The sequence below is a fragment of the Fukomys damarensis genome, unplaced genomic scaffold (genome assembly GCF_012274545.1).
Source record: "Fukomys damarensis isolate Sample0158 unplaced genomic scaffold, DMR_v1.0_HiC HiC_scaffold_27, whole genome shotgun sequence".
Lineage (NCBI taxonomy): Eukaryota > Metazoa > Chordata > Mammalia > Rodentia > Bathyergidae > Fukomys > Fukomys damarensis.
Window position 1 is genome coordinate 30,213,893 of NW_022900939.1, and position 12,531 is coordinate 30,226,423.

The 12,531-nt window shown below is 38.9% G+C and overlaps 1 pseudogene; it reads left to right on the forward strand.

The window, feature by feature from the left end:
• The first annotated feature begins 8,732 nt into the window (after positions 1–8,732).
• Positions 8,733–10,608, forward strand: LOC104850608 (annotated as a pseudogene).
• The last annotated feature ends 1,923 nt before the right edge of the window (positions 10,609–12,531 follow it).

Below are 12,531 nucleotides of genomic sequence, written 5' to 3' on the forward strand. Positions count from 1 at the left end.
TTGTTAGCTTGAAGCAGCTCTAGAAGAAGAGACCTTTGCCCAATAACCATGAAACAAAAGCTTGGAATGTTAGATTTCCCTCACCTTAAAATGGCTGTAACTAGTGATGACAAAAGCCCCTCCTAGTGATGTCAGAAGCTCCCCCAGTCCCTAGCCACTACATCACTCAATCCCACCCCAGTTCCTATAAACCTCACCCCAGTTCTATAAGAAGAACTCCCTGTCTCAGCTATATTGCTCTCTTTCCTTTGTTCAGAGACAGACTGGCAGATCCTCCCCATAATAAAGGCTTGTTATGGTGAAATAAATAAATAAATAAATAAATCTAGAGCAGACATGGAATTAAAAAAATAGAGGAGCTGAGGAACATGATGGAATCCAAAAATAGGAAACAAATGGAATCCATAATATAGATGCAAACAGATTTCCAGGAGATTAAAAACTCCACTGAAAGTTTACACAGCAGAATTAGCCAATGTGAAGATAGAGTTCCAGATACAGAAGATAGGATTGCAACTAGTGACCAGGAAAAGAAAAATTTCTTAAAAATTGTAAGGGACCATGAAAAGTCAATCCAGTAGCTGCTAGATGATGCAAAGAAGAATAATATCAGACTAACTGGAGCCAATGAGAAACAGGAGAGAGTGCAGACAACTTAAAAAAAACCTATTCACAGAAGTAATGGCAGAAAACTTCCCAAGTAAGGGAAAACAATTTGATATACAGATAAGTGAGGCATATAGGACTCCTACTAGCCATGATTAAGAAAAAAATCTACACCTAGATATATAAAAGAAACCCAGTTGGGCATGGTGGTGCATGCCTATAATCCCAGCACTTGGGAGGCTGAGGCAGGAGGATTGCTGTGAGTTCAAGACCAGCCTGGGCTACATAGTGAGTGAGTTCCAGATCAGACTCAACTACATAGTTAGGCCCTGTCTCAAAAAAACAAAAAACAAAACAAAAAAAAAACAAACAAAGATTCCAGAAACCCAACAAAAGAACAAAATTGTACAAAGAGTCTGTTAGGGACCTGACGTTGCCTCCATCACAGGCTGTATTCTCCTGGTTCTTCTTGCTTCTTAAAATGACCTCATGCTCTTATCTTTAGTTTCCCTCCCTCCAAGGCCACAGAGATCGCAGTAGTTAAACCTAAGTTTCTGCATTAATGAACCCATAAAAGGCAACCTGGCCTGTGATAGTTTGAAAGTAGCCCACTCCTCATGAATAAGCAATAGCCCAGCCCAAAACCAACAAAAGGACCTTTCTTTCTTTGTCCCCCGCCTCTCTTCCTTCTCTCCTCTCGCCCTTCACACCTCTCGCTGTGTGGCCTAGTTGTTGAGTGTCGCTGTGCCTCTACAGAGTCAGAGATATGAAACAAATCACATACAAAGGAAAGTCTATCAGAACCACAGCAGGCTTCTCAACACAAACATTCAAGGCAAAAAGAGCTTGGAGTGATGTATTTCAACCCCTAAAGGAAAACAGCCTCCAACCTAGACTGATGTACCCTGCAAAACTATCTTTTAAAACTGATGGAGAAATAAGATACTTTCATGACAAAGAGCACCTTAGGAATTTCATGAATACCAAACCAGCACTCTGAAAAATTTTAAACAATACCCTAGGAAGCCCAGCAAAAGGAATCCATCAGGCATGACAAGAAATTAAATGCAAAGGGGGAGAAACCAACAAAAAGAAAAAGTCACAACAAGGATAAGTCAACACATATCAGTTATAACCATCAATGTTAGTGGTCTCAATTCACCAATCAAAAGAAATAGATTGGTAGAATGGGTCAAGAAGCAAAATCTAACAATATGCTATATACAAGAAACATATTTAATTAAAAAAAACTCATAGACTGAAAGTTAACAGGTGGCAAGCAAAACTCCATGGGACAGGAACCTGGAAAAAAGCAGGAATAGCTATCCTCTTTGCAGATCATGTGGATTTTAAACCCACACCGATCAAGAGAGACAAAGAAGGCTGAATAGTTTCTCCAGTGTGAAAAACTAAAAGTGTAAATAAGATCCAAATTATATAACTGATAATGTGAAATAGGAAGAAAAGAGCTAAAAGTGTAGGGAAAGTGGGAAGGGTAGGGGAAAGGTAATAAGGGTGAAAAACGTGAGAAAAAATAGAAACAAATAGGGAAGGATGGAGGGAATGAAGAGAGGGCAGGGGTATGTGGAAAAAATGAGAACCAAATCCGTCATGTAAAGGTATAAGATCCTAATGATGAATGTAACTGTACTATAAACCTAAGAAGTACCAATAAACTCAATAAAAAAAAGAGAGACACAATGACACTATATCCTTGTAAAGGAAATGGTAAATCCAAGAGGAAGAGATGACAATCATAAATATATATGCACCAAACACTAGTGCACCCAACTATGTAATGGACCTGAAAAAAATCAAATAAGCACTAACCCAGTAGTAATGGGGGACCGCAATACCACACTGTCACAAATAGATATATCACCTAGACAGAAAAAACAACAACAAATACTAGAACTCAAACTATTGAACAAATGAACTTAACAGATGTCTACAAAGTGTTCCACCCCACAAAATCAGAATACACATTGTTCTTAGCTGCACATGGGATGTTCTCCAAAACAGACCACATACTTGCTCGTAGTACATGTCTAAGTAACTGCAAAGGAATTGAAGTGATCCCCTGTATATTATCAGACCATAGTGCGATAAAATTGAAGATCAACAGTAAAAGAAACCACAAAAATTTCACACATGGAAATTGAACAAAAAACTCCTGAGTAACCAATGGGTCACAGAGGATATTAAAGAACAAATCAGACAGTTCCTACAATTAAATGACAATGACAATACAATATATGGAAATATATGGGACACAATAAAAGTAGTTTCACAAGGGAAATTCATAGTACTGAATTCGCATATTAGGATAGCAGAGCAAGCAAAATTAACTTGATGCTGAAACTCAAGCTTCTAGAAAAAAAAAAGAGCAGAACAAATCCAAAGCTCATAGAAGGGAGGAAATTATAAATATCAGAGCAGAAATTAATGCAATGGAGACTAAAAGAAAATTTTTTAAAAAATCAATGAAGCAAAGAGTTGGTTCTTTGAAAGAATAAACCAAATTGCCAAACCCTTAGCCAACCTTATCAAAAAAGGGAAAGAAAAGACCCAAATCCATGCAATTGGGAATGAAAAGGGTGAAATTTAAATGCACCCCTGCAGAAATCCAGAAGATCATTCATACCTACCTAAAGAACCCATACTTCAATAAGTTGGAAAATACAGAAGAAAAGAACAGATTCCTAGATTAATATGAATTTCCAAAGTTGAATGAAGATGATCTAAAAATTCTAAATGACCCAATATCAATCAATGAAATTGAATATGTAATTAAAAACTTACCAACTAAGAAAAGTCTGGGCCTTGATGGTTTCATTGCTGAATTCTACAAGACAGTTAGAGAGGAACTACACCACTAGTGTTTAAACTCTTCAGTGAAATTGAAAGGGACACAGTACTCACAAATTCATTCCTGGAAACAATCATCATCTTGGTCCCCAAAGCAGAGAAAGATCCAACCAAAAAAGAGAACTACAGGTTAATCTCTCTAACTAACATAGATGCAAAAATCCTCAATAAGATACTGGCAAGCAGAAGATCTTCAAGAAGATCATACACCCTGACCAAGTGGGATTCATCCCAGGGATGCAGGGATGGTTCAACATACGCAAATCAATAAATGTAATACACTGTATTAATACAGCCAAGGATAAAATCCATATGATTATCCTATAAGATGCACAAAAAGAATTAAATAAAATCCAACACACATTCATGATAAATTGGAATATACAGAAAATTGAAATAGACACTCTACCTCAATCTGATAAAAGCAATCTATGAAAAACTAACAGCTAATATCATGCTAAGTCATCAAAAACTGAAATCCTTCACAATGTAATCAGGAACAAAACAAGGACGTCCACTATCACCACTCCTTTTCAATATAGTTCTAGAAACATTAGCCACAGCAATTAGACAAGAGAAAGAAATAAAAGTTATAAAGATAGGAAAGGAAGATGTCAAATTGTCATTATTTGCAGATGACTTGATACGCTATATAGAAGACCCCAGGAACTCCACCAAAAATCTTCCAGACTTAATAACCAAATCCAATAAAGTAGCTGGATAGGTTAACAAACAAAAATTAATAGCTTTTCTGTACATGAAAAGCAGACACACTAAAAAATGTGGCAATCAATTCCTTTCACAACAGCATCCAAAAAATTGAAATACCTAGGAATCCATCTAATGAAAGAAATCAAAGATCTCTACTATGAAAACTACAGCACTCTGAAAAAAGAGGTTGATGAGGATATCTGAAAATGGAAAGACATCCTTTGCTCCTGGGTAGGAAGAATCAACATAATGCAAATGGCCATACTTCCAAAACTTCTGCATAGATTCAATGCAATCCCAACTGAAAACTCAGCAGCATACTTCACAGACCTTGAGAAAATAATCCAAAACTTCATTGCAAATAAGAAGAGACCTGGAACAGTGAAAGCAATTTTAGGCAATAAAGAGAAGTTAAGGGGTATCACAATCCCCAATTTGAAACTATACTACAAAGCTATTGTGATTAAAAAAAACAGCATGGTACTGGCAAAGAGACAGACCTGAGGAGCAGTGAAACAGATTAGAAGATGCAGAAACAACTCCCGACAATGACCCGATCTTCGACAAAGGAGCCAAACACCCTCACTAGAGGAAAAATAGCTTCTTTAATAAATGGTGCTGGAAAAACTGGGTTTCAACTTGCCAAAGATTAAAACTAGACCTATGTCTTTCACCAGGCACTAAACTAAAATCAAAATGGTTTTAAAAATCTAAATATTAAAACAGAAACAACCAACTGGAAGAGAGGTTAGGTAGAACTCCTGAAGACATTGGTGGAGGAAAAGATTTCATGAACAAAACCTCAGTTGCCCATGAGCTAGCATGAACAATCAACAAATGGGATGTCTTCTTATTAAAAAGCTTCTGCACATCAAGAGCAATCACAAACAGTGTGAAGAGACAACCCACAATGTGGGGAAAAATCTTCACCAGCTTTTCCTCAGACAAAGGTCTACTATCTAGAATATACCAAGAACTTTTAAAAATCAGACCTTCAAAATTTAAAGACCCAATCCAAAAATGGGCATCTGAAGTGAACAGACATTTCTCAAAGAAGTAGAAATAGCAAATAAACATATGAAAATCTGTTCAACATCACTGGTCATTCGAGAAATGCAAATGAAAACAACACTGAGATTCTTCCTCACCCCAGAAAGAATTGCTGCTATCAAGAAATCAGTCAATAACAAATGCTGGTGGGGCCGTGTGGAAAGAGGAGCACTGCTCCACTGCTGGTGGGAGTGTAGACTGGTGCAACCATTGTGGAAAGCAGTATGGAGATACCTCAAAGAACTAGGATTGGAAGTCCCATTTGATCCAGCTATTCCCCTTTTGGGTATCCTCCCAAAATCACATTATAGCGATATATGTGCACCCATGGTCATAGTAGCACAATTTGTAATAGCTAGAATTTGGAAGCAGCCCAATTGCCCATCAACTGGAGACTGGATAAAGAAAATGTGGGGTTTTAAAAGAGTAAAAATGGAATACTATTCATCCATAAAAATGATAAATTAGAGATATTTATAGCTAAATGGATGGACATTGAAGTGATATTTTAAGTGATATAAATAGGACACACGTGTGTAAATACCAAATAGCTTCTTTAGTGTGAGAAACTGAAATTAAATAAGGGCTAAAAGGTATAATAGATGATGTGAAGTAGGAAGAAAGGGGGCAAAGAGGAAGGGGAAATGGGAGGGGCAGTAGAAAGAAAAGAAGGAGATGGAATCAACATGAGAAAATGAAAAATAATGGAAACAAAGTCTTTGTAGATTGGGAGGGAGGGGTTGCAGGGAGGGCAAGGGAATGGGGAAAAAATAAGAACCAAGATATATCATGTAAAGGTACAAGATCCCAATGATAAATGTAACCATATTGCTTGCTTTAAATGTACCAGTAAATTTAATGGGGAAAAAAGTTTCTAACAATGAATGTCATTATATTGTATACATTAAATGTACCGATAAAATTAATAAAAGTTAAAAAACAACCAAAAAAAGAGAATTATACTTACAGGATTACCCTTTCACATATTACAAGTCCGCTCCTTGTTTTTGACAGCTTGAGAAGGCCATGTGTGATGAGAAAGTGGACAACTGTTTGGCTGTCACCATGACCTGGCCAGTTTAGCATGGTGTTCAATAAGATCAAAATGAAGAGACTGATCAAGGTCAGGGTGTGGAGTGAGATAGCCATAGACAGTCTGATCCCTTTGTGCCTTGTGTGTCAGCAGTAAAAGCAAACAGAAAAGTAACTCCAAAGGTACTTCTGTTGTCTAATTAATAACAAGAAAGACCAGGTTTGGGGTCCAGTGTTTGTGCTTCATTCCCAAGCTCCTATGTCACCTTCATGGAAAAGCAGTATGTGTTCATTCAGTCCTCTGTATCTGCAGGTTCAACGTCCATGTTTTAACCACAGCTGGGAAAATCTTCTTTCAGATAGTTGCATCTCTACTGAACACATTCAGACATTATCTTTCTCGTCATTATTCCCTAAACAATACAGTAAAATAATTATTGATGCAGCATTTATATTGTGTGAAGTATTGTAAGTAATCTAGAGATGATGTCAAGCACACAGGTGTGTGCAGATTCTATGCAAAAACCTTGCCATTGGACACATGGGCCTTGAACATCTGCTGATTTTGGCATTCACAGTGATGTTGGCACCAGTTACCCTTAGGTGTCAGAGAGCTGACTGCATTTGTACATGTTATTTATAATTTTGACTGTATGCTAAAGAATGAAAATCATAACTGGCACTTCAAGAAACCCTTAAAAATGAGAAAGAGAAAAGAACTCTTCGGCCCTGAGCCAGGTATCCGAAAAGGCCCCTCTTGGTCTTCCTGAGCCTCAGCAATTCCCTGCTGGATCCAGTCTCCACAGAGACCTTTGGAATCCGGTTGTTCCTGTCAGCTGACTGTGCTGACGTGCTCATCTGGAAAGACTGGAGCACAGCAAGGCCAAGATGGAGAGCGATGAAAGGGTGTCAACTCCTTTGAGACTAGCAGGGCCCGCCACAGCTTGCTTCAAGGCCTCCAGGTCCTTAGGAGCCACCAAAGGAGATGGATGGACTGCAAGCAGCAAAAGCTATCTCCAGCATGAGCTAAGGGTACAGGAGCCCAGAGCTCAGAGCCCACTGAGCTGGAACCAAGCAAGGAGGTGAGTTTCTTAGATGCTCTGTCTCAGTAGTTTTCCAAATAAACCACAAAAGAAGATCACCAATCAGGAAGGAAGAATAACTATAGTGCTTTTTCCTTGAGATTTGTCAATGCATACAATCTCTCCCTCTTTCCTGCCTCTCTTTCAGTCTCCTTTCTGTCTCTTCCTTTCGCTGTCCGTCTCCTTTTTCTTTCTCTGTTTTGTCCTGGAACTGTAGATGTGGGTGGCTTGAGGAGGGGCTCTGGGGGAAGCACGGAAAGTTCACCGAGGATGTGGAGCAGAACCAGCTCTGAAAGACCAAATTCCAGGCCTGAGAATGTCACATTGTATTAGCATGAGGTTGGTAACAAGAAATTTGTGTTGACATTTGAAAGGGTGGATGAGGGTAGAGGTGTTTTTTCAGACTTTCAACCTCTTTGTTTGACTTAAAACATTTTATTTCTCCCAAGCTAAGCACTGTTCCTCTCTGTGAAAACCAAAGAAGCTTAGGCATGAGTGTGTCCCTCACTTTTGTGTTGCCTTGATCGTGTGGAGGGGGAGGAGGCCAAATTAAAGCAAGGCTCAGTGATGGGGACCAGCTGTGGAATGCTGCCCCTGGTCATGACTGAGCAGCAATTTAGTTTTCCACAGTAAAGCAGGATTTACATTCAATTCACAGTCCTCGGAGGAATTTCCCCTGCCTCTTATTTGGCCTTGTGAATTTTTTGGCTCCAGTGTCTGTAAGCAGATGCAAATGTCAATAGTGAGGGAGTTTGGCTGACAAAGAAGCAGCTCTTTGTATCTCACTGCAGATTAAAAAAAAAAAAAGTAAATTCCTAGTTTCGTGAGCATGATTGCATTTTGATCAAAATCAGGCACTGGGAGCAGTATGGGGGATGAATGGTCAGGTTCTTCAAACAAGGCCTCATTTGGTGACTTGGCTTACAGGATGTGCATGTACCTCAGCAAGGTAGTTAGTGGGAAGAACTGGGGTGGAACTCAGCTCCTTGTCTCCTAGGAGAAAACAACAAGTGAGCTCCACTTATGGATTAAGGACAGGGTGTCTGTTTCAGGTACAACTCGCTACCAGCAATGTCACCTTGGTTGTTGGCACTAGTGAAGCAATGTCCTCTTCAGATGTCCCACTCAGTCACAAGGAGGCCTGCATACTGTGCTGGGCAGAAGGCTGAGCTGCAGGGGAGGGTGGGTGTGGAAGAGAAAAGGGAAGGGAAAAGGAGTTAGGAGAAGGCAGGAGGGATGGTGCCTCATCACGTGACACCGGGACAGCTTGGAAAGCTCTGAGGAGGAGCCCGGCGCAGCCATTTTCCTGTAGCTTCCTGTCCTCTTGTCCTGCTCCTTCTCCAGCTGACCAGCACAGTGTCACCAGCCCCCACGATATCCAAGACAGTATTCAAGGACATGATCCGCAAGATCATGGACCCCAAGAAAAAGTACCTGGACTACTTAATTCAGTGCACAAACGAGATGAATGTGAACATCCCACAGTTGGCAGACAGTTTATTTGAAACAACTACAACCAATAGTTGGGTGATAATCTCTCATTGCAACTCATCATTTGAAGGTGTATGGAAACGAGCGTTTTGTTCAGTATTTGGCTTCCAGAAACACATTGTTTAATTTAAGAAGCAATTTTTTGGATAAAAGATTACAAGGATGTGGCATGTCTACATTTATGAGGCAGTATGGTAGATATTTAAATGAAAAAGCAGTTTCAAAAACTGACAAGTTACATTTGATTTCACAAAAGTGAAGAGAGGAGCTGACGGTGTTATGAGAATGATGAACATAGAAAAACTCTTAACAACTGTACCAATTATTCAAAATCAAATGAACGCATTTCTGGATTTTAATGTTATTAGCAGTGAATTTACAAATGGGGTGATAAATGCTGCCTTGGACTTAGCTCAGTGGCTCCACCACCTGCCTGCCTGCTTATAAAGTGCAAGGGCCAGAGTTCCATCCCTGATACCAAAAAACAAACAAACAAACAAACAAAAAAACCAAACGAGACAAAATAAATGCTGCCTTCATGCTCTTGTTCAAAGATGCCATTAGACTGTTTGCAAAGTACAGTGAAGGAATTATTAGTCTGTTGGGAAAATAATTTGATATGAAAAAGAACCAGTGCAAAGAAGGTCTTGACATCTATAAGAAGTTCTTGACTAGGATGACAAGAATCTCAGAGTCTTTCAAAGTTTCAGAGCAAGTTGGACTTGATAGAGGTGATATGATATACCAGACCTTTCATGGGTCCCCAGAGGTCTTCTTGATGCTTTGGAATAACATTTAGCTCCCTCAGAAGGAAAAAAAAAATCAAAGATTGCATAGCAGCAAGCACAGCCACAACACTTTCCAATGCAGCCTCTTCCCTGGCAAGCACTGGCCTGTCTCTGACCAAAGCGGATGAAAGGGAAAAGCAGACAGCATTAGAGGAAGAACTTGTTTAAAAGCTTTAAAGGAACAATGCCTACATGAACTTGCAAGGAAACCTCATACCTCTTTAACGACTGCAGCCTCTTCTGTGTCCAGCTCAGCAGGGTGGTAAGGGGAGAACTGTACCAGCGACTGACATATCTTCTACCCCTAGTTCTTCTAACAACTCGTCAAAGCTGACAAATGACCTGCCTGATTTACAGCAGCCAGTTTTTCATCCATCTGTACATCCTATGGCAACTCTTCTCAGGTACCAAATACCTCCTGGTAGATGGGGGGATTCATCCCTTCTCTAATTGCACAGCCGCATCCCTCAGCTGGCCTTAATATTGACTTCGAATCTGTGTTTGGAAATAAGTCTCTGAATGTTATTGTAGATACTGGGGGCTTTGATGAAATAGGTGGACTTCGCAAACTGCCAGAGGCCTCTCACAGCTAGTCTTCCTTTTGCCAAACTCCCACCTAACAAGTTAGTATCTGATGATTTGGATTCATCTTTAACCAATCTTGTGGGTGATCTTGGCATCGGAAAAGGGACCACAAAGAATGATGTAAATTGGAGTCAGCCTGGTGAAAAGACGTTAACTGGAGATCTAACTGGCAGCCAAATGTTGCACCAACAACTGCTTGGAACCTTGCAACAATGGCCCCGCCCATAATGGCCTATCCTGCTACTACACCCACAGGCATGCTGGGATATGGATTTCTTCCTCAAATGGGAAGTGTACCTATAACGACACAGCCAACTTTAATATACAATCAGCCTGTCGGGAGACCACAAAATCCCTTTGGTCTTGTATCAGGAGCACAGATACAGTTTATGTAACTAGATGGAAGAAAATGGAATTATTCCAAAAAGACAAGTGCTCAGGTGGTGAATCCTTACTTCCAGTAAAATCCAAACTGCTGTCTCTTAAACTCTTCCATTAGAATGCTACAGTAACCCAGTGAAGGCCCATGAAGGAAATTGGGACTAGTTTATAGGAGAACCTATCAATACAGTTTATAAAGCCAAGAATTGCCATGATTTAAGACTAAGATCTGCCCTTTTGGTGACTAACCCTTCAGTTCTTTCAACTGCTATTAATACCCATAATCAGTAACCTATCAAGAAAACTCCTTATTTGGAAAGTATGAAATTTGTATTTGGAAAAGCTGCCTGAAGAGAAGAGCTGTGTCCTTTACTGAAATTCAACAGGACTTGTTGGGGGATCAAAATCATAATTCTTAATTATGCAGTGTTTTCCTTTTCTGTAGACTTCACAGACCCAGAATCTATAACCGAAGTTATCTTTCCTTTTTGAACATTTATATTCAGTTTGCAGTAGACATTCCTTAAGTATTTGTATTTATTTATGATTATCAATTTTACATAGCATTAATATTGTATCAAATGTCCCTATGAAATAGTATCTTTAAAGTTAACATTAGCCAAGAGTTTAGATAGTGAAGAATTAAACTGCAATGTCGATTAGTGCTTTGTGTAAATACATCTTAATGCTTGACCAAAATGATAGTCACAACTGCTGGCACTAGATACACACATAGCAGACACACAGTAACTATAAGTGGAAGAGTAAGCAAACATATGGGCTGATGCTGTCCCTCCATGAACAATGGCCATGGACTGGCCTGAAGCTGACCTCTCCCTGCTGACCCTATAGAAGGCTTACCAGCCCCAGATGGGCCTGCTTCCTCCTTTCCTTTTGTGTCGAAGTGTTATTTTAAGCAGCTGAATCCTTGTGTCTCATTTGACACCTTGAAGATATGTCAAAGATCACCCTTATTAAGCTCATTTGTGAAAAAGCAATTGCCAAGGATGGGAAAACAGGCTCAAAGAATATGTATGGATATACACAAGCACAAGAGTACATCCACTGGGAATCAAATTTACTTTGGGAGTAACTGCTTCAACAACAAAAATCATTTTCATTTCTGGTGTCAGAATGCATTGGCTTTCTAGAGTTATCAAATTGTTATTCAGGTGCAATACAATTCCTATAAAAACCATAAGAAGATTTTTAATAAGTATAGACAAGATAATCTAAAGTGTATATGCAAAGGCAAAATATCTACAATAGTAGAAATCTGGAAATGAAATATAAAGTTTGAAGAATTACTCCACCCAATTCTAAGACTTATTCTAAAGCTCCATTAATCAAGAATATATGGTATAGGAATTAGGGAAGATTCATAGAATAGATCACTTAAAAGTCAGGAAGAAAGAGGTGTGATTTTCCACAGAGACACAACAGGAAGATTCTTTACATGATACAAATGTTCTGTGTCTTGATTCCATCAGTGTCAATGTCCTGAATGTGATATTGTGCTATAGCGTGTTATTCCAAAGTTTTTTTCATAATGGACTAAAGTCATTGGCAATGTATTGACCTTATATCAAATTAACATCTAACTTTACAAACTCTACAAATAATAGTAAATGGTAAGCCCACCAGTTATTGTTCCCTGGGAAAACAAAATGAGATTTGTTGATGAGGTTGAATTATGACATTTACTCTTTTTGCCATTTTCCTTCATTTTTGGTGATTTTTCTTAACAATCACAGTTTACAGGATATATCCTGACTCTCAGAATGCAAAAGAAGGGCAAAGTTAGAGCAAAATAATATGATACATTACTCAATTTAGGATTAACCATAAAGAATATAAGATTTTTCTATAAAATGGAATATTACTCAGCCATAAAGAATGAGAAAATAGATTCATTCATAGGCAAATGCACATATTGA